The sequence below is a fragment of the Nomascus leucogenys genome, chromosome 18 (assembly GCF_006542625.1).
Source record: "Nomascus leucogenys isolate Asia chromosome 18, Asia_NLE_v1, whole genome shotgun sequence".
NCBI classification, from domain to species: Eukaryota; Metazoa; Chordata; class Mammalia; order Primates; family Hylobatidae; genus Nomascus; species Nomascus leucogenys.
In genome coordinates, this window is record NC_044398.1 from 22,327,902 (window position 1) to 22,350,014 (window position 22,113).

The following is a 22,113-nucleotide window of genomic DNA, read 5'->3' on the forward strand; positions in this document are numbered from 1 at the left end:
TTTGTTTGTTTTTATTTTTTCTTGCTCTGTCACCCAGGCTGTAGTGCAGTGGCACAAACACAGCTCACTGCAGCCTCAACCTCCCAGGCTCAAGTGATCCTCCCACCTCAGCCTCCCGAGTAGCTGGGACCACAGGCATGCACCACCACGCCTAGCTAATGTTTTATTGTTCTTATTGTTATTCGTAGAGATGGGAGTCTCACTTTGTTGCCCAGGCTGGTCTCAAACTCTTGGGCTCAAGCAATCCTCTCACCTTCGCTCCTCAAAGTGTTGGGATTACAGGTGTGAGCCACCGCATCCAGCCTCAGTAAATATTGCTGAGATTCACTGAACTGTACTTTGGAATGCCTTGGTGAAAGGAAGTCTATAATAACTATATATATATATATATATATTTTTTTTTTCTGAGCACCTACTATATGCCAGGCACTGTGCTAAGTGCCTTACAAACATTATCTCATTTATTCCTCTGAGCAACTCTATGGGAGAGGTGCCACCTGTTTTATAGGTGAGGAAACTGAGGCCAAGAGAGGTTTGTGAAGTTGCTCAAGGACACACAGAGACAGAATTTGAACCTCCACATTTTTTTTAAGACGGAGTCTCGCTTTATTGCCTAGGCTGGAGTGCAGTGGCCCGATCTTGGCTCACTGCAACCTCCACCTCCCAGGTTCAAGCAGTTCTCCTGCCTCAGCCTCCCAAGTAGTTGGGACTACAGGTGCACACCACCACATCTGGCTAATTTTTTTTGTATTTTTATTAGAGATGGGGTTTCACCATATTGGCCAGGCTGGTCTTGAACTCCTGACCTAAGGTGATCTGTCCGCCTCAGCTTCCCAAAGTGCTGGGATTACAGGCGTGAGCCACCGCGCCCGGCGAACATCCACATTTAACCTCTGGGAAACAGTGTCCAATAGAAATATAATACGAGGCTGGGCGTTGTGACTCATGCCTGTAATCCCAGCACTTTGGGAGGCCAGGGCGGGCACATCGCTGAAGTCAGAAGTTCAAGATCAGCCTGGCCAACATGGTGAAACCCCATCTCTACCAAAAATACAAAAATTAGCTCAGCGTGGTAGCAGGCACTGTAACCCCAGCTACTCAGGAGGCTGAGGCATGAGAATTGCTTGAACCCAGGAGGTGGAGGTTGCAGTAAGCTGAGATCACGCCACTGCACTCCAGCATGGGGGATAGAGCAAGACTCTGTCTCAAAAAAAAAAAAAAAAAAAAAAAAAGAAATATAATAAGAGCCATAGAAGTAATTTAAAATTTTCCATTAGCCTTACTAAAATATAGAATCAGGTGAAATTAACTTTAATAACATATTTTATTTAATCTGACATAAAAGGCCGGGCCTGGTGGCTCATGCCCGTGTAATACCAGCACTTTGGGAGGTCAAAGCAGGCGGATCATCTGAGGTCCGGAGTTCGAGACCAGCCTGACCAACATGGAGAAATCCCGTCTCTACTAAAAATACAAAATTAGCCAGGCGTGGTGTTGCATGCCTGTAATCCCAGCTACTCAGTAAGTGTGAGGCAGGAGAATTGCTTGAACCCAGGAGGAGGACGTTGCAGTGAGCCGAGATTACGCCATTGCACTCCAGCCTGGGCAACAAGAGCAAAACTCCGTCTCAAAAAAAAAAAAAAAAAAAACTGACATAAAAATGGTGTCATTAAACATGAATCAATATAAAAATATGAATTAGGTATTTTACATTTTCTTTAAGTCTCCAAAATCTGGTACCTAGTTTATAGTTACAGCATTTGCTAAATTTTCTTTTTCCATTTTTTTTTTTGAGATGGAGTCTTGCTCTGTTGCCCAGACTGGAGTGCAGTGGCGCCATCTCCCATAGTGCTGGGATTACAGGCGTGAGCAACCGCACCCGGCAGCATTTGCTAAATTTTCATCAGAAAAATGATCTGTATTTAGATTTCATAAAATTTGCAGTTGAGGCCGGGTGCGGTGGCTCACGCTTGTAATCCCAGCACTTTGGGAGGCCGAGGCAGGCGGATCATGAGGTCAGGAGATCGAGACCATGGTGAGACCCCATCTCTACTAAAAATACAAAAAATTAGCCGGGCGAGGTGGTGGGCGCCTGTAGTCCCAGCTACTCGGAGAGGCTGAGGCAGGAGAATGGCGTGAACCCGGGAGGCGGAGCTTGCAGTGAGCCGAGATCGCGCCACTGCACTCCAGCCTGGGTGACAGAGCGAGACTCCGTCTCAAAAAAAAAAAAAAAAATTTGCAGTTGAAAAACTAGATTCATGTACCCAAGTTGTTCCAAACATACTTAAACATTTTCCAATATCTGAATTGAGTATCACCTTTTTTTTTTTTTTTTTAAGACGGAGTCTCGCTCTGTTGCCCGGGCTGGAGTGGAATGGCGCAATCTCGGCTCACTGCAACCTCCGCCTCCCGGGTTCAAGTGATTCTCTTGCCTCAGCCTCCTGAGTAGCTGGGATTACAGGTACCCGCCACCATGCCCAGCTAATTTTTGTATTTTTAGTAGAGACAGGGTTTCACCATGTTGGCCAGGCTGGTCTTGAGCTCCTGACCTCGTGATCTGCCCGCCTTGACCTCCCAAAGTGCTAGGATTGCACCTTGCCTGGCTGAGTATCACTTTTTAAATTTAAATGTACATTAATTAAAATTAAATAAAATAAATTAAATAAAAAAAATTTTTTTTGAGATGGAGTCTCACTCTGTCCCCCAGGCTGAAGTGCAGTGGCCTGATCTCGGCTCACTGCAAGCTCTGCCTCCCGGGTTCACGCCATTCTTCTGCCTCAGCCTCCCGTGTAGCTGGGACCACAGGCGCCTGCCACTACGCCTGGCTAATTTTTTTGTATTTTTAGTACAGACAGGGTTTCACCGTGTTAACCAGGATGGTCTTGATCTCCTAACCTTGTGATCCGCCCGCCTCGGCCTCCCTAAGTGCTGGGATTACAGGCTTGAGCCACCGCGCCCGGCCAAATTAAATAAAATTTAAAGTGCATCTCCTCAGCAGCATTAGACACATGTCAAGGGCTCAACAGCCACACATGGCCAGTGGCCTCCATGTTGGAAGGAACAGCTCTGAGCTGTACAGCCTCGTCTGGCGTGAGGATTGGATGGGTGGGAGAGGGAGGCTGGAGTCCAAGAGGCTGGTGGGAGGAATCCGCAGCAGACTAGGGACCAACTATGGGAGGAAAGGTTAGGGAAACAGAGACAGGCAGGCCTGGACCCACCTACAAATGAGGCAGGATCCCCAGCCATGACTCCTACCAAGCTGCACAGGTCTGGCCCACTCGCTCACAAGGGTAGCGCCCGTGGTGGGCTCTTCCCACTAAGGAAGTGATGGCCCTCAGACTCTTGGGTAGAGCTCATGTCCCCTCCTACACTACTACAAAGGGATCTGGGGGTGGTGCATGAGGCTGGATCTGAGCAGGCTCCAGCTCTGTGGGTGGAGTGATCTTCCTCTTATCTCTCCCATCTGTGGGCAGCTGGGGAGCGGGGTGGTTAAGTACATGGCCCTGGTTAAACAACTCTGAAGTCAGATACACCTGGGTTCCAACCCAGCTCAGCCAATTCCTTGCTGTGTGACCTTGGATAAGTCAAGTATCCTCCCTGAGCCTCAGTTTCCTCATCTGGAAAATGAAAACAAATCATGAAATATTGTAAGACTCTAATGTCTAGAGAGTGCCCAGCTCAATCAATCAAATGATCAATTAACAATTGCTGTTCTTCCCAGGTAATGTCCTTTTCCTGTTAAAAACAGGAAAGTAAGTCGGGCGTGATGGCCCGTGCCTATAATCCCAGCTATTAATATTTGGGAGGCTGAGGCAGGAGGATCACTTGAGCCCAGGAGTTTGAATCCAGCCTGGGCAATATAGTGAGACCCCATCTCTACAAAAACATTAAAAACTTAAAAATTATTTCAAAATAGGAAAGTAGATTGGAGAATGTTGGTGATTATTGGAAAGGAGATAGCAGAGATGAGCTGAAGAGGGAGGGAGTTAATTCCCATGGCTGAGGGTTCCCTTCTAGGGCTCCCCCACATCTCCTGCTGGGGATCCTGCCTCATTTTTAGGTGGGCCCAGGCCTGCCTGTCTCTGTTTCCCCACCCTTCCCTCCCGTAGACTTGGTTAATCAGCAGGGTTGGGGAGGGGGACCTGCTGCTCCCAGAGGCCGTAGGTGCTGGAGCATGAGGTAAGAATGGCCAAGAGCTGGCTGGGCGCAGTGTCTCACGCCTGTAATCCCAGCACTTTGGGAGGCCGAGGTGGGCAGATCACCTGAGGTCGGGAGTTCGAGACCAGCCTGACCAACATGGAGAAACCCCATCTCTGCTAAAAATACAAAATTAGCCAGGAATGGTGGCACATGCCTGTAATCCCAGCTACTCAGGAGGCTGAGGCAGGAGAATCGCTTGAACCCGAGTGGCGAAGGTTGCGGTGAGCCGAGATCGTGCCATTGCACTCCAGCCTGGGCAACAAGAGCAAGACTGCGTCTAAAAAAAGAAAAAAAAGAATGGCCAAGAGCCACCTTCTAGAAATGGGGAGAATGACTCAAACTGAATCAGGAGCAGGTGAGGTCACCCTGGCTACCTGGAGTTACTCAGAGTGACACTACTAGTACACACCTGGCAGGAGTGATGGATGAGCTAGGCCCCAGGAAAGCAGATGGGGATGGAAACCACCCAAGACAAGGAAATCGTTGGGTTTGAAATTCCAGGTAAGCAGAGTATGGCCTGAGAGCAGCGGCAGAGGCTGAAAGTGGGCTTGGTCTGGGTATTTTTGAGGGTGAGGTAGCTCCAACTCTCTCCCTCTGAGTCAGCACCCCACTTAAGCCAGAAATACTGAGATCTGTGACCTCAGCCTCCCCCACTGCAACTCCACAGTCCCCAAACCTTTGCTCCGCTGGGTCCTCCCAAGTATGGGAGCTGACACAGACCTGAGAAGCCCACTGTCCTCTGCCCCGCCAAGTCTTCTCACTCTTGTCACTTTGTCCTACATCATTTCTTTGTCTGGCACCCCTCCTAGAATTGGTGCCACAGAGGTGGGAAAAACCTACCCTGCTCACTGCTCTATCTCCTGGGCTTAGCTCAGACTCTGGCATACGTGAGTGCTTAGTAGAAACTTGATGGGGTATTAAAATTGAGACCTCGGTGGGTTCTCACATTAAATTTCTAACACTCCTTAGGTGGCTTGGGCCCACCCCTCTGAGCCCTGTTTCTACATCTGTAAAGTGACAAACCATGGCCATGAAGAACAGGGAAGAACCAGGTCAGAAGGCAGGGCAGATGAAGCATCCAGCCAGTTCTAGGAAGTTTCCGATGGCTAATCCTTCAGATGCAGCTTGTAAGCAGGTCAAATACAGAATAGGAAACTGAGGCGCAATGAAGTCATGCTTAGACAGCTGTCCAGGGAGACCAGTCAAGGCCTCCCCCACACCCTGCAAGCCCTTCTAGGACTTAACTCTGGTTAAGTCACTCTCATTCAATCTCCCTGAGAGGTACCATCCACAGGTCCTGAAGTGTGTGGCCTGTCCCTGCTGTGTAAGGTGGCCCTCCCCGTTCTGCTTCTTCTTTGAGGTGGCCTGGCTCCTGGTGGTAGGCAAGTGCTGGAAGACAGCAGAGATGGCTGCCTCTGGTGTTGGGAGCTGGAGTCAAAGAGCCAGAGGGTGTGTGTGTGTGTGTGTGTGTGTGTGTGTGTGTGTGTTCATTATCCATAAGTATCCACTTGGCCCTCACTATACTCCAAGAGGGAGGCAGTCCAGCCTAGTGGTGAGATGCTCCCACTATGGAGTCAGGCTGGAGTTGGCCTGGGAGCAGTTCTTCTTTTTTTTTTTTTTTTTTTTTTTGAGACGTAGTCTCACTCTGTAGCCCAGGCTAGAGTGCAATGGCGCGATCTCGGCTCACTGCAACCTCTGCCTCTCGGGTCCCGTTTCAAGCAATTCTCCTGCCTCAGCCTCCCGAGTAGCTTGGACTATAGCCACCCACCACCACGCCCAGCTAATTTTTGTATTTTTAGTAGAGACGGGGTTTCACCATGTTGGCCATTTTGGTCTTGAACTCCTGACCTCAGGCGATCTGCCCGCCTTGGCCTCCCAAAGTGCTGGGATTACAGGCCTGAGCCACCGCGCCAGGCCTGGGGCAGTCCTTCCTAAGCCCCAGTCTCCTACCTAAAAAAGATGGCTGTGAGGGTGTGGCATGCTCAGCACTCAGCACAGTGCCCCACTCACCATTAACACTCAACAAACAGCATGTGCTGTTAGTTTTTGTTTTGTTTTGTTTTGAGACAGAGTCTCACTCTGTAGCCCAGGCTAGAGTGCAGTGGTGCAATCACGGCTCAATGCAGCCTTGACCTCCTGGGCTCAAGTGATCCTCCCACCTCAGTCTCCCAAAGTGCTGGGATGACAGGCATAAGCCACCTTGCCCGGCCAGTTTTTTAGCCTGTCAGCTCTTTGAGGGACACTTGTTATGGTCATTGGGTACCCACAGTTTGACCCTTACCAGGTGCTCAGGTGGATGAATGAATGAGTAGAAAGAAGGAAGAGAAGGCAGGAGGGAGAAGAGGAAGAATGAAGGAAGGGCTGAGTTTGTTCTGGAAGCTCCCAGCTTCCATCCGCACCGCACTCTCCCTCTGTCCCCAGGACACCAGGGAACTGACTCAAGGCTCTCCTCTTACCAGGTGCTGTGTGGGGTCCAGGGAGAACAGCCCATTTGAAATGGCGCACTGGTCTAAACTCTGGACCTGCTGCTCACTATTGACTGAACTTAGCTACTTAAATATTCTCCTCTATAAAATGGGAGTGACCATAGCAACTACCTTGCTGAATTGTAGGGAGACCCAAAAAATGTATATGAATACATTTGTCAACCAAAGAGTGTTAGGGATTATCTCAGTGGAGGGATAGGCAGTGTAGGCTCTGGAACCAGACTTCTTGCGTTCACATCCCTGCTCCACTGCTTGGAGACCTTTGGCAAGGTCCTTAACTCCTCTGGACCTCAGTTTTCTCATCTGGAAAACAGGGATTATACTAGTTCCTACCTCACAGAGTTGTGAAGATTAAATGAGACAATGCATGAGAGGCTTTTGAATCAGAGCAGGGCACACATTAGGCATTGTGTCCATGATCAAGTGCCTAATATGTGCCTGCTTTCAGGAAGGATGCTGTGAACTACTTCACACTAAAGTGTAAATGAATGATAAGATCTACTATGCTCCACTCACGCCTGTAATCCTAGCACTTTGGGAGGCTGAGGCAAGTGGATCACCTGAGGTCAGGAGTTCGAGACCAGCCTGGCCAACATGGCAAAACTCCGTCTCTACTAAAAATACAAAAATTAGCCAGGCGGGGTGGCACATGCCTGTAATCCCAGTTACTCAGGAGGCTGAGGCAGGAGAACTGCTTGAATCCAGGGGGTGGAGGTTGCAGTGGGCCGTGATTGTGCCACTTCATTCTGGCCTGGGCGACAAGAGTGAAACTCTGTCTCCAGAAAAAGAGATGATCTACTATACTCTCTCTCAGAGGCATATGAATCTTATCAGGAATTAAATGAGTGAAACCCCATCTAATTACGGGATTTTAAAAAGTAAAAGAGGCATACAGGGGTAGGTAAGGCCCTTCCTAGAGTCCCTCAAAATCACACCTGCTGCCCACTGCACAAATCCTGCCTGGTCCCAGAGAGGGACCACACACAGAGGAAGGCACAACATAGTGCCAGTCCCTGAGGAAGCTCCCCTCTGCTGGAGAAACAAGAGGCAACTGGCCCCCCCAATACTGCATCACTCCAGCTAAACATGGAGGGCCTTTGGAGGCATGGCAGGCAGTCCCCCGGGCTACAGCAATCAGAAGGGCTTCAAGGACCCTCCAGGGAGCAACAGGAGCCAGGGTCAGGGGGTGGGGAGGGGGATGGGCACTGGATGTGATGAGGACTGACTTGGGACGACTGACATGGGACCAGCGAGGAAGGGGTGGGCACTCTCCCAGGGCAAGACCCTCACTTTCCAATCAGTTTCTCCCTGACTGGCACCAGTAGTACAAGGTGCAGAGGGGGTCAGGAGGTGGGTTCTGGAGCCCTGGCATTGAGGTGTTAGCAATGGGCAACCATTCAATGTCTCTTCAGTTCCTCCTTTGGAGAAACCCTCTTCCCTCCTTCCTTTTCAGCCCATTGGAGCAGGTGAGGCTGCAGGTGTGGGGCCTGTGAACAGACTTGCCAATCCTGCCTTGCCCCTGGTATCTCTGTGTGGTCACGTGACCACAATTGTCCAGTTAGAGTGAAACCTGGGACATGTGTCACAATTCCCAAGGAAAGAGCCTCTTTCTACTCAATTAGAACTTGGGATGATGTGCCCCTGCAGCTGCAGCAGGTGCTCATGGAGCCCAAACACTTCCCAAGACGGCAAAGGCAAAGTACAAACAAGTACAAAGACTCTGGGATATGAGTCTTCACAACGTCGTGGCGTCGCCAGATAAGTCATGCCTGGGGTTCTCAGTTTCCTGAGCCAGTAGATTCCCTTTTTAGCATAAATCAGTTTGAGTCAGGTTTTCTGGCATTTGCATCATTAAGAGTCTGACATTCATATGGTGAATTTTCTTTTCTTATCTTTCTTTTTTTTTTTTTTTTTGAGATGGAGTTTCGCCCTTGTTGCCCAGGCTGGAGTGCAATGGTGCGATCTTGGCTCACCGCAACCTCTGCCTTCTCCCGGGTTCAAGCGATGCTTCTGCCTCAGCCTCCCGAGTAGCTGGGATTATAGGCATGCGCCACCATGACCGGCTACTTTTGTATTTTTAGTAGAGTCGGGGTTTCTCCACGTTGGTCAAGCTGGTCTCGAACTCCCGACCTCACGTGATCTGCCCGCCTCGGCCTCCTAAAGTGTTGGGATTACAGGCGTGAGCCACCGCGCCCGGCCATGGGTCTGTTCTTCTTAAATTGGGCTTCCAGAGGGAATCTCAGACTGTTTTGAAATAACAAGGATCCAGGCACGGTGGCTCACACCTATAATCCCAGGACTTTGGGAGGCTGAGGTGGGCGGATCACGAGGTCAGTAGTTTGAGACCAGCCTGACCAACATGGAGAAACCCCATCTCTACTAAAAATACAAAATTAGCCGGGTGTGGTGGCGCATGCCTGTAATCCCAGCTACTCAGGAGGCTGAGGCAGGAGAACTGAACCCGGGAGGCGGAGGTTGCGGTAAGCCGAGATCGCACCATTGCACTGCAGCCTGGGAAACAAGAGCGAAACTCCGTCTCAAAAAAAAAAAAGAAAGAAAGAAAGAAAGGACAAGAAGGAGTTAGAAACACTTTCTCCCTTCCCTCCTTCCCCTGAGGGGCGGGCTCCACTTCTTTATTTTTTCTTTATTTTTAGAGAAGAGGTCTCCCTATCTTGCCCAGGCTGGTCTCAAACTCCTGGTCTCAAGCGATCCTCCCGCCTTGGCCTCCCAAAGTGCTGGGTTTAAGACGTGAGCCACCGCGCCCAGCCTCCATGTTCTTTAATCTGCTGTCCCTGGCCCAGGGACCTCTGCAGATAAAGCTCGGTTTCCCCTTTCTGACGCTGTTACCAGTTTGCGGCGGTTAACCCCCCAGAGAGAGCCTGACGCAGATTTGCTACAGGAAACCACCGAGTCTCACGGCTTGGCACGAATTCTTCCTTCCGGGGCAGCCAGGATGCCTGCGCGTGGGGGTGGGCAGGACACCTCCTACTTCCCCCCCAGATAACCACCAACCCAGCCACATCATTCTCACATCTGGGAACTGAGCTCACTCGAGGCTTTTCTCACGTAGCCTCCTTAAACCTGTTTCCTCATCTGTAAAATGGGGATAAGGATAGCATCCACCTATTTCAGGGTCGTTTTGGGGGAATCCTGGAGAGAAAACTAGGGTTTTCAGCACAAGGATCGGCACAAAGTAATGTTCGCTGCTCCCCTCCCTCCTTCCCGCCCCCCCGGGCAGGAAGGCTCGCGTGCGCGAGGTCACAGCGCAAGCGGGGGCAGAGCGGGATTCGAACAGGGTTCCATGCAACTCCGTGCCCAGGGTCCTTACACCGCCTGAGCTCAGAGGTCTTCAGCCAGTGGGGCCCTTCCACCCCCTTCCTTAATAGTTTTCCTCCTCCGCCTCCTGCACGGCCTCCGCCTCCGCCTGAGGGTCCTCGGAAACCTGCCAGCCGCAGCCCGGCCCTCCCCGGCGGCCCGAGTGGCCTCCTCCCGCAGCACCCCCCAGCTCCGCGCCTCCCCAGCCCCGCCCGAGGCGCGCCCAGCGAGCGCGACCCCGACCCAGGGCCACGGCTGCGCCCGTAAGATCGCCGGCGCGCGGGTCTCCATGAGGGACTGGGGGAGATGCGTCACCCGCTAATCCCTCAACTGGGTCGCACCCGGTCTGCCTTGGTTGGCCCCTTCTGATGGCGGAGGCGGGTCCTCGACTTGGTGGCCAATGAGGAGCCTCATGGGGGTGCTCTAGGCTGCCATGGCAACGGAGGGGCCGCCCGCTTCCCGGCGGGGCGAGGCCGGCTCTCCCAGGACTGGCCACATTGCAGTCACACACTGTGGCCCCAATCCTGTTAGCATGAGGTGGGGGTCGGAAGTTGAGGAACAACTCGGACCTAAAGCCTTGACAATTGCCAACAATGTAGACAAGTCCCAGCATGCCCAAAATTTATAAGAGAAGGCTGCCTGGAAGAGGGACACGATGAGGAGGGTCTGCTGAAACCGACAAAGAAACCCAGTTTAGTGCAGTGGAGTGGATATGGCACGGGCAGGGCACGGAATGGGGTCGGTGCTTAGTAAGCGGATTAGGGTTTCCAAGCCAAGACCCACCCAGGGCAGGGTGCGGAACCAAGGTGAGCAGGTGCGCTGATTGTGGGTCTCATACTGTCCTTCAGTGTCCCGCAGGAAGAGAGAGCTAAGGATCACCAGGGTCATTCCCCTGCCTCAGGCAGGCTGCACTCCACCTTAGGTACAGTCATGTCCGGTCTTGAGCATTCATTAACCTCGTATTCTTCCCAGAAAGAGGAAGGTGACCAGGTTCATTGTCCCCATTTCATAAATGAGAAAACTGACGCCTGCCTGCTAAAGTAGCTCACTTTTGGGCCCTGGGGCCTGGCATTGGGCCCAAGCAGGGCCCTTCCAGGGAAGCCCCAGCCCGCAGTTCTGACGTTGCCCACCCTTGCTGATGGTGCAGGGATGTCAGGGCCAACTGAGCCCCATGTTTAACGAGGCAGGTGAGCTGGGGTCAGAACCCTGCCCTGGCCTCTGATGGCCCTGGGTGGGGATGTGTCTAACTCCCTCCTCAGTCACTCTGGGAGGGAGTCCAGTGTTGCCCCACGCTCGTGGCCTCCAGAAGCCCACAGTCTAATGGGGAGACAGACCCTACAGGGACCACATAATGTGAGAAATACTGCAGGGGTGACGTGGACAAAGCACAGGGGAGCACAGGAGAAGGGGTGCCTGAGTCGGCCCAGGGAAGTCAGGGAAGGCCTCACAGAGGAGGCAGCCCCAACACAAGATGCAGAGTGCTTGCTAGGCAGCCAAGCAAGAGGACAGTCGCCATCCCAGGCAGAGGGAGCAAAGGCCTAGAGGCCACCTGTCTGCAAAGCCTAGAGGCATGCCTGAGAGTGGCTCCTAGGAACAAGTCTAGGAGTGTGGACTGGAACTTTAGGCAAGGCCCAGGCTGCAAAGTGAATACCAAAGACAGGGCTGTGTGCTCCACAGTTGGGTGCTTTCAGCCCGCTTCTGAATCAGCAGGCACCCACATACACTTTTCTCTAACTGGCAGATTCACAGAACCCCAAGAACCTTTCTCAGGACCCCACTTTGAGAAGTATTGGATTAGAAGTTAACACTGTCCAGCTCACAGCGGCTCATGCCTGTAATCCCAGCACTTTGGGAGGCTGAGGCGGGTGGATCTCTTGAGGTCAGGAGTTCAGGACCAGCCTGGCCAATGTGGTAAAACCCCATCTCTACTGAAAATCCAAAAATTAGCTGGGCGTTGTGGCACACGCCTGTAGTCCCAGCTACTCGGGAGGCCAAGGCACGAGAATCGCTTCAACTGTTAGGCAGAAGTTGCAGTGGGCCAAGATCACGCCACTGCACTCCAGCCTGGCTGATGGAGTGAGACTCTGTCTTGGGGGAAAAAAAAAAAAAAAAAAAAAAAAGGCCAGGCACAGTGGCTTACATCTGTAATCCCAGCACTTTGGGAGGCCGAGGTGGGTGGATCACCTGAGGTCTGCAGTTTGAGACCAGTGTGGCCAACATGGCGAAATCCTGCCTCTACTAAAAATAGAAACAAACAAACAAAAAAAAATTAGCTGGGCCCATGGTGGTGTGCGCCTGTAATCCCAGCACTTGTGGAGGCTGAGGCAGGCGGATCACTTGAGATCAGGAGTTTGAGACCAGCCTGGCCAACATGGTGAAACCCCATGTCTACTAAAAATACGAAACTTAGTCGGGCGTGGTGGTGGGCGCCTGTAATTCCAGCTACTTGGGAGGCTGAGGCTGAAGCAAGAGAATCACGTGAACCCAGGAGGCAGAGGTTGCAGTGAGTTGAGATCCTGCCATTGCACTCCAGCCTGGGCGACCGCATGGATGAATCCCACAGGCATAACGCTGAGAGAATGAGGCCCGACACTGAGAGTCATTCTGAGGGGTGACAGCGTGCTGGCAGTCCTCACAGCCCTCGCTTGCTCTCGGTGCCTCCTCTGCCTGGGCTCCCACTTTGGCGGCACTTGAGGAGCCCTTCAGCCCGCCGCTGCACTGTGGGAGCCCCTTTCTGGGCTGGCCAAGACCAGAGCCGGCTCCCTCAGCTTGTGGGGAGGTGTGGAGGGAGAGGCGCGGGCGGGAACCGGGTCTGGGCGCGGTGCTTGCGGGCCAGGGCGAGTTCCGGGTGGGCGTGGGCTCGGCAGGCCCTGCACTCGGAGCGGCCGGCCGGCCGGCCCTGCCGGCCCGGGTGATGGGGGGCTTAGCACCCGGGCCAGCGGCTGCGGAGGGTGTGCTGGGTCCCCCAGCAGTGCCGGCCCACGGGCACTGCGCTCGACTTCTCGCCGGGCCTTAGCTGCCTCCCCAGGGGGCAGGGCTGGGGACCTGCAGCCTTCCATGCCTGAGCCTTCCCCCCTCTCCCCGCTCCGTGGGCTCCTGTGCAGCCCGAGCCTCCCCGCCGAGCACCGCCCCCTGATCGACGGTGTCCAGTGCCATCGACCACCCAAGGGCTGAGGAGTGTGGGCGCACGGCGTGGGACTGGCCGGCAGCTCCACCTGCGGACCTGGTGCGGGATGCACTGGGTGAAGCCAGCTGGGCTTCTGAGTCTGGTGGGGACTTGGAGAACCTTTATGTCTAGCTAAGGGATTGTAAATACACCAATCGGCACTCTGTATCTAGCTCAAGGTTTGTAAACACACCAATCAGCACCCTGTGTCTAGCTCAGGGTTTGTGAATGCACCAATCGACACTATCTAGCTACTCTGGTGGGGACTTGGAGAACCTTTGTGTGGACACTCTGTATCTAGCTAATCTAGTGGGGACGTGGAGAACCTTTGTGTCTAGCTCAGGGATTGTAAACACACCAATGAATGCCCTGTCAAAACAGACCACTGGGCTCTCTGTAAAATGGACCAATCAGCAGGATGTGGGTGGGGCCAGATAAGAGAATAAAAGCAGGCTGCCCGAGCCAGCAGTGGCAACCCGCTGGGGTCCGTAAATCTTGCTGCTGCTGGCTCTTTGGGTCCACACTGCATTTATGAGCTGTAACACTCACTGGGAAGGTCTGCAGCTTCACTCCTGAGCCAAGGAGACCACGAATCCACCGGGAGGAACGAACAACTCCAGAAGCGCCGCCTTAAGAGCTGTAATACTCACCGCGAAGGTCTGCAGCTTCACTCCTGAGCCAGCGAGACCACGAACCCCATCAGAAAGAAGAAACTCCGAACACATCCGAACATCAGAAGGAACAAACTCCGGACACTCCGACTTTAAGAACTGCAACACTCACTGCAAGGGTCCGCGGCTTCATTCTTGAAGTCAGTGACACCAAGAACCCACCAATTCCGGACACAAGTCTATATGACCTAGTTATATGAAATTCAAAATTGGGCCAAAGTGATCTATGGTCAGGGGAGTGGTTACCTTTCTGGAATGTGGTGACTGGAAGGTTGCCAGGAGGAGAGAGACTCTGGGGCGGGCGAGGGGGTGGCAATAATGTCTGTTTCTTGAGCTGAATGTTGGCTTTGCAGGTGCATTCTCTCTCTCTCTCTCTCTTTTTTTTTTTTTTTTTTCTGAGACGGAGTCTCGCTCTGTCGCCCAGGCTGGAGTGCAATGGCGTGATCTCAGCTCACTGCAACCTCTGCCTCCCGGGTTCAAGCGATTCTCCTGCCTCAGCCTCCTGAGTAGCTGGGATTACAGGCACGCGCCACCATGCCTGGCTAATTTTTGTATTTTTAGTAGAGACAAGGTTTTACCTTGTTGGTCAGGCTGGTCTCAAACTCCTGACCTCATGTTCCACCTGCCTCGGCGTCCCAAAGTCCTGGGATTACAGGCGTGAGCCACGGTGCCCGGCCAGCAGGTGTATTCTCTTCGTGAAAATTCATCCAGCTGTTGCTGGGCGTAGTGGTTCACACCTGTAATCCCAGCACTTTGGGAGGCTGAGGCAGGCAGATCACTTGAGGTCAGGAGTTTGAGACCAGCCTGGCCAACATGGTGAAACCCCGTCTCTACTAAAAATACAAAAATTAGCTGGTCATGGTGGTGGGTGCCTGTAATCCCAGCCACTTGGGAGGCTGAGACAAGAGAATTGCTTAAACTCAGGAGGCAGAGGTTGCAGTGAGCTGAGATGGTGCCGCCGCACCCCAGCCTGAGCAAGAGTGAGACTGAGACTCCATCTCAAAAAAAAAAAAAGAGAAAATAAAAAGAAAATTTATCCAGCTGTAACTTAAGATGCATGTGTTTTTCTGTACGTAGCTTCTGCTTCAATTTTTGTTAAAAAAGTTAACTATTTCTCATAAACATCTGTGCAAATGTAGACACGAATTCTGTGATCACATTATCAGCTACAAGCCAAGAATCCAGATGATGTGGAATATGTTTATATTAATTTTTTTTTTTGAGATGGAGTTTTGCTCTGTTGCCTAGGCTGCAGTGCAGTGGCACAACCTCAGCTCACTGCAACCTCTGTCTCCAGGGTTCAAACAATTCTGCCTCAACCTCCCGAGTAGCTGGGATTACAGGGGTGTGCCACCACACCCGGCTAATTTTGTATTTTTGTAGAGATGGGATTTCACCACACTGGCCATACTGACCAATGTCTTGAACTCCTGACCTCAGGTGATCCGCCCGCCTCAGCCTCCCAAAGTGCTGAGATTACAGGTGTGAGCCACTGTGCCCGGCCTATATTAATTTTTTGAAAGACTATTCCAAAATGAAAACACAAACATTTAAAAATCTCATAGAGAGCTCTCAGACTTCAGAGAAGCCGTCATCTTAGACCTCAGGGTTTGAGACACCCTGGCTCAAGGGAGAGCATTACAATGCTCAGTGCTGGGGCTGGGGTCTGGTGGGTAAATGAGGAGCCTGGAGCTTCTTCCTGGGGCACAAACCTCAGTGGAAGTACCTGATCCTGGGAGGCAGAGGTGACCGTTTCCCCAGGCCTGGCTGAGTGTTAGACACAGCTCCATCACAGGCAGGGTTGCATGAGGCACTGGCCCGAGTTCCCGTGGGTCTCCCTGGCTCAGCTGTGAGCTGCTTAAACAGGCGCCCCCCTTCACTCACCTGTATTCCTGGGGCCCAGCAAGGGTCCTGGCACACAGGGCGTCTCAGAGAACATTTTCTGCCAGGCCTCTTTGCCCAGTCCCACACTGAGAGAGGAGAAGGGATTCTGTTTGGGAAGCTGTGAGTTTCCTGTCACTGGGTGAGCTGCTCAGCATGGGCTGACAGACGACCAATGGGCGACGTGGCAGGCGGAATTCAAGGTGGGGTTAAAGTTGTCCAATCCCCCAGCATGGGAGAGCTGAGTGTAGCAGGGGCGCCAAAGCTTGGGGGCTATGAATATGAACAGGAAGCCCAGCACTGCCTGCCCACTGGCTGTGCTGGAGCTGGAGACAGCCCAGCTCTACGCCACACAGACTGTTCCAGAACCCAGAGAGGGCTGCACCTGCTCAGCCACTCCACAGGCCTGCTCCACACTGCCCTGCTGTCTCCCTGCTTCCTCTAGGGTCCTTGCCTCTCATCCCACCCCTTACTCAGCCTCTCTTGCCCACTCTTGGGAAGCAGCCTCCCGTTTTTTAGCTTTGCCATCCCCACTCTGCCTGCGTTTCTCAAGCCACCTTCATGATTCCTGTCCCAGCCTCAGAGCTACCTGGAGGGCTATGCACTCAATATTTTTTCTTTTTTTTTGAGACGGAGTCTTGCACTGTTACCCGGGCTGGAGTGCAATGGTGTGATCTCGGTTCACTGCAACCTCTGCCTCCTGGGTTCAAGCAATTCTCCTGCCTCAGCCTCCCTAGTAGCTGGGATTACAGGTGCCCGTCACCATGCCCAGCTAATTTTTTGTCTTTTTAGTAGAGACAGGGTTTCACTATATTGGCCAGGCTGGTCTCGAACTCCTGACCTCAGGTGATCCACTTGCGTCGGCCTCCCAAAGTGCTGGGATTACAGGCGTGAGCCACCGCATCTGGCAAATATTTTTTCTTTTTCTTTTTTTTTTTTTTTGAGATGGAGTCTGGCTCTGTCCGCCAGGCTAGAGTGCAGTGGTGCGATCTCGGCTCACTGCAAGCTCCTCCTCCCGGGTTCGTGCCATTCTCCTGCCTCAGCCTCCCAAGTAGCTGGGACTACAGGCGCCCGCTCCCGCGCCCGGCTAATTTTTTGTATTTTCAGTAGGGACAAGGTTTCACCGTGTTAGCCAGGATGGTTTCGATCTCCCGACCTCGTGATCCGCCCGCCTCGGCCTCCCAAAGTGCTAGGATTACAGGCGTGAGCCACAGCGCCCAGCAATATTTTTTCTTTAAAACAATGTTAGGAGGCCGGGCGCAGTGGCTCACGCCTGTAATCCCAGCACTTTGGGAGGCCGCGGCGGGCGGATCACAAGATCAGGAGATCGAGACCATCCTGGCTAACATTGTGAAACCCCGTCTCTACTAAAAATATACAAAAAATTAGCTGGGCGTGGCGGCATTCGCCTGTAGTCCCAGCTGCTGGAGAGGCTGAGGCAGGAGAATGGCGTGAACCTAGGAGGCGGAGCTTGCAGTGAGCCGAGATTGCACCACTGCACTCCAGCCTGGGTGACAGAGCGAGACTCCGTCTTAAAAAAAAAGAAAGAAAAAAAAAAAAAGCAATGTTAGGTTGCTTTTTTGTAGGGGAGGGGAGATGGAGTCTCACTCTGTCACCCAGGCCGGAGTGCAGTGGTGCGATCCAGGCTCACTGCAACCTCCGCCCACCCGCACCCCCATGTTCAAGTGATTATCCTGCCTCAGCCTCCTCAGTAGCTGGGATTGCAGGCACATGTCACCACCACCAGCTAATGTTTTTTTGTTTGTTTGTTTGTTTGAGTAGAGACAGCGTTTCACTATGTTAGGCAGGCTGGTTTCAAACTCCTGACCTCAAGTAATCTGCCCACTTCGGCCTCCCAAAGTGCTGGGATTACAGGCATGAGCCACCGTGCCCAGCCACATTAAATTTTAATTAGAAATACTTGCTCTTGTATCACCTAAAATTATCTTGCATAGCACCACATTGGAAACTGTCTTATACGATGGTTCAGGGAGAGGGTGATGCTTATTTATGAATAATAATGATAGCCTCAGGTTAGCAGTGAGCTTTATGCCTCATCCACACATTCATGGTTTCATTGGATCCTCTCAGTTCCTGCACTACAAGCATCACTGGTCTCACTTTACAGACAAGGAAACTAAGACTAAGAGGGTAGTCGTGCCTTGCCTAGGATCACACAGCAAGTTAATATTTTAATCAACATTCAAGGCACTGATGACTCCAGACCTAGGTGAAGGCGAGAAGCACGCAGTACTTTCCTGTCTCCTGCCAGAACCACAAGAGCCACAGGGTGGCAACTCATAGCATCAGGAGTTTGAATTAGACCTGAAGAAGAACTTCCTGGCAAGAAATGTTTAGACATCAGAATGAGTGTCCGAGGAAGGGCGTGGAGAGCCCAGCTTCCGAAGTGCTCAAAACAAGATAAAGACTTGCCCAGCTGGGGTGATTCCAGTGCTGCCTGGAGGCAAGAGAACCGACTGAATGACCTCCAGAGGTCGGCTCCAGCCCCAAAGATTGGTGCACCCTGCCATCAAGGTGGCCACTCTTGCCATTTCCCCAAAGCACCTTTTTTTTTTTTTTTTTTTTTGAGATGGAGTTTTGCTCTTATTGCCCAGGCTGGAGTGCAATGGCATGATCTCGGCTTACCACAACCTCCACCTCCCAGATTCAAGCGATTCTCCTGCCTCAGCCTCCTGAGTAGCTGGGATTACAGGCATGTGCCACCACGCATGGCTAATTTTGTATTTTTAGTAGAGATGGGGTTTCTCCATGTTTGGTCAGGCTGGTCTCGAACTCCCGACCTCAGGTGATCCACCTGCCTTGGCCTCCCAAAGTCCTGGGATTACAGGCATGAGCTGCCACACCTGGCCTCCCCGAAGCAACTATTAAGCAAGGAGGCTCCAACTTAAAGGCACTGGGACAAACCTTGTCTTGGCCCCTGGCCCTGAGAGGGAGTGGTTGACCACAGCCACAGATGCAGGTGGCTGGTGAGGGGGGTGCAGAAGCAGTTTGGAGGGCCTGGAGCATCCCTTCCTCTCTCCTCTGGCAGCTCCGCCCCCGGGCTTCCAAGGCTAGGGTTCCAAGACCTACCTACCCTCAGAATCACTGGAGGCTGCTCGACCATCTGGGCCGAGAAACCTGCATTCCTTCAGTATTCTCAAGGGGACTCTTTTCAAAATGTTCTGAGCTAGGAAGATAGGTAGATGCTGATTTCAGTTGTTGCCTCTCTGGGGGCTGAATTGTTGTGGGTTTTTTTTTTCCTTAAGTTTAAAAGTCAAAGCATTTATTTCTCAAAATAGAAAGGGAATTTTCCTTTCCTTTTTTATTTTTTATTTTTTTGAGACGGAGTCTCACTCTCACCTAGGCTAGAGTGCAGTGGCACCATCTCTGCTCACCGCAACCTCTGCCTCCTGGGTTTAAACAATTCTCCTGCCTCAACCTCCCAAGTAGCTGGGATTACAGGTGCCCGCCACCACACCCAGCTGATTTTTTTATTTTTAGTAGAGACAGAGTTTCACTATATTGGACAGGCTGGTCTTGAATTCCTTAACTCAAGCGATCCGCCAGCCTTGGCCTTCCAAAGCGCTAGGATTATAGGTGTGAGCCACTGTGCCTGGCCTAGTTTTTGTATTTTTAGTAGAGGCGGGGTTTAGTAGAGGCCATGTTGGCCAGGCTGCTCTTAAACTCCTGATCTCAAGTGATCCGCCTGCCTCGGCCTCCCAAAGTGCTGGGATTACAGGCGTGAGCCATCATGCCCGGCCTGGCCTTTTCCTCTCTGATTATAACAAATAATATAGACCCAGTTGTTTTAAAAAATTAAATAATATTTTCAAAATATAAAAATGAAAGTAAAATATAAAATACCCCAAATTCTATCATCTGGAAACACAGCATTGTTTTTGGAGCACATCCTTTCAAAAAAAAAAATTTTTTTTTTTGAGATGGAGTCTCACCCTTGTTGCCCAGGCTGGAGTGCAGTGGCATGATCTTGGCTCACTGCAACCTCCACCTCCTGAGTTTATGTGATTCTCCTGCCTCAGCCTCCTGAGTAGCTGGGATTACAGGTGCCTGCCACAACACCTGGCTAATTTTTGTATTTTTAGTAGAGACGGGATTTCACCATATTAGCCAGGCTGGTCTCGGAATCCCAACCTTGGGTGATTTGCCTGCCGCAGCCTCCCAAAGTGCTGGGATTGCAGGCGTGAGCCACTGCATCTGGCCCCCCAAAATTTGTTGTGGTAAAATATACATAGCATAAAATTAATCATTTTAACCATGTTTAAGTGTGTACAAATTCTATTTTTATAAATGCCTCCTGAAGCTAGGGCTACTAGTGCAACTTCGACACCTTGACGCACTGGTGGCTAAAACGTTTTGAGGTAAGGGCCTGTCTGACATTGTTCACATGAAAACACAGAGGTAGCCAGTCACTGTGTGAGGTGGTAAGGTTGGTCCTGTTAAAATATGAAGGCTGGTCAGGCACAGTGGCTCAGCCTGTAATCCCAGCACTTTGGGAGGCCAAGTCAGGCAGATCAATTGAGGCCAGGAGTTCAAGACCAGCCTGGACAACATGGCGAAACCCCAACTCTACAAAAAATACAAAAATTAGCCAGGTGTGGCAGCATGTGCCTGTAGTTCCAGCTACTTGGGAGACTGAGGTGGGACGATTGCTTGAGCCTGGGAGTTTGAGGCTGCAGAGAGCGGTGATCACATGCCACTGCACTTCAACCTGGGTGACAGAATAAGACCCTGTCCCAGAAAATAAAAATAAAATATGAAGGCCAGGCCGTGTGTTGTAGCTCACACCTGTAATCCCAGCACTTTGGGAGACCGAGGCTGGCAGATCACTTTATATATATATATATACACACACACACACACACACACATATATATATACATACACACACATATATATACACACACATATATATACATACACACACATATATATACATACATATATATAAAAATACATATATATACACATACATACATATACGTATATATGTGTGTGTGTGTGTATATATATATATATATATATATATATATATACACACATATATGTATGTATGTATGAAGGCCAAGGATGAGGGAAGGCCGGTCTGTCTTCTGACAGGACTTCAAGAGGAGAAGCAAGGGGCATGGTTTTGCTAAACTTCTCCAAGAGGTCTGTCTCTTAGCCAAGGAAGATGAGAGAGAGCCCCCAGCCCTTCCCGGGGGAGGTGTCAGTGATTTTCCTGGTGGGATCCTCAGTCTAAGGGGTTTCTCTCTGGCCTTGGCCTTTGGGTTGAGCAAGAGCTGCAAACTCTGGTGGACAAAAAGGGCCAGGACATGGCAGTGAGCCAGGAACAGATAACCAGCCTGGGGAGGAACAGGCCCTTGACAGGAAGGCAGGAGCTGCTGCCAGCAGACAGGAAAGAGTGAGGCCAGCCTCCTCCATCAGCCTGGCTCAGGCAAGCTTTGCTTCCTCCAGCTCCACAGAGGGAAGGGAGGCCAAGGAGAGCCTCCAGGTCCCGAACAAAGATTTCAGAGGGTGGTCAGGAGACTCTGAGTCATGAACCACAGTCATCGGCTTAGCAGATACTGTGTGCTGGCTTCAGAAGGACCTTGAACTCAAGGAGCTTAAACTAACTGGGTGGGGCACCCTTTCGCTCCTGTGTTAACTGGATCCCTCCTTCCGAACCAGGAGTGATCCCCTTCCTCGCTGACATCCCACCACATTGATGTAGCCCTCACTCAACCCTTAGCACACACTGATTCGTCTTTTTGCCCTCCATGGACCCCAACTGAGCTGTAAAGTCTTTGAGAGCAGCTCCTGGGTCTCTAGGGGTCTTTGTATCTCCCCATTGTGTCCGATTCAGTTCACAGAGCAGCTGTTTAGGCAACATCCACACGGTAAGGTTTATGTGAAGGGTACTGACAACAAGAGCAGCCGGATTTCTGAACAACACAGTTTTGAGGCCCTTCCAAGATGATCTGGAGGGCTTCCACAGGAGGAGGTGAGAAATCAGAGGGTCTTGGAGGTAGCATAGAGTTAATGGAGAGGAAGCAGCAGGAAGGGGCATTCTGGTGGAAGATCCTGCTGGTGGAATGAGGTTTGGGGACCGAGTCCCAGGAAATCTCATGTGGGGTGACTCCCAGGTCCAGATGCCCTTGCAGGCTTGCACTGTGTCTGTCAGGGGGCGAGTGCCAGACACGGGGGCTCTGATTACAGTCCGGAGCCGTGATGGGCTCCCAGCTGCCGCCTTTTCCAAGAAGCTGACTTTTGAGGAATCCGCCTGGCCACGGGAATCGCACCATGTTTACACTGGCCTCAGCTGTTGATTACACCCTCATCCACGCAACCAGCATCCAGGAAGAACACTTTCTTCCTCACAGGGTGTCCCCTCTCC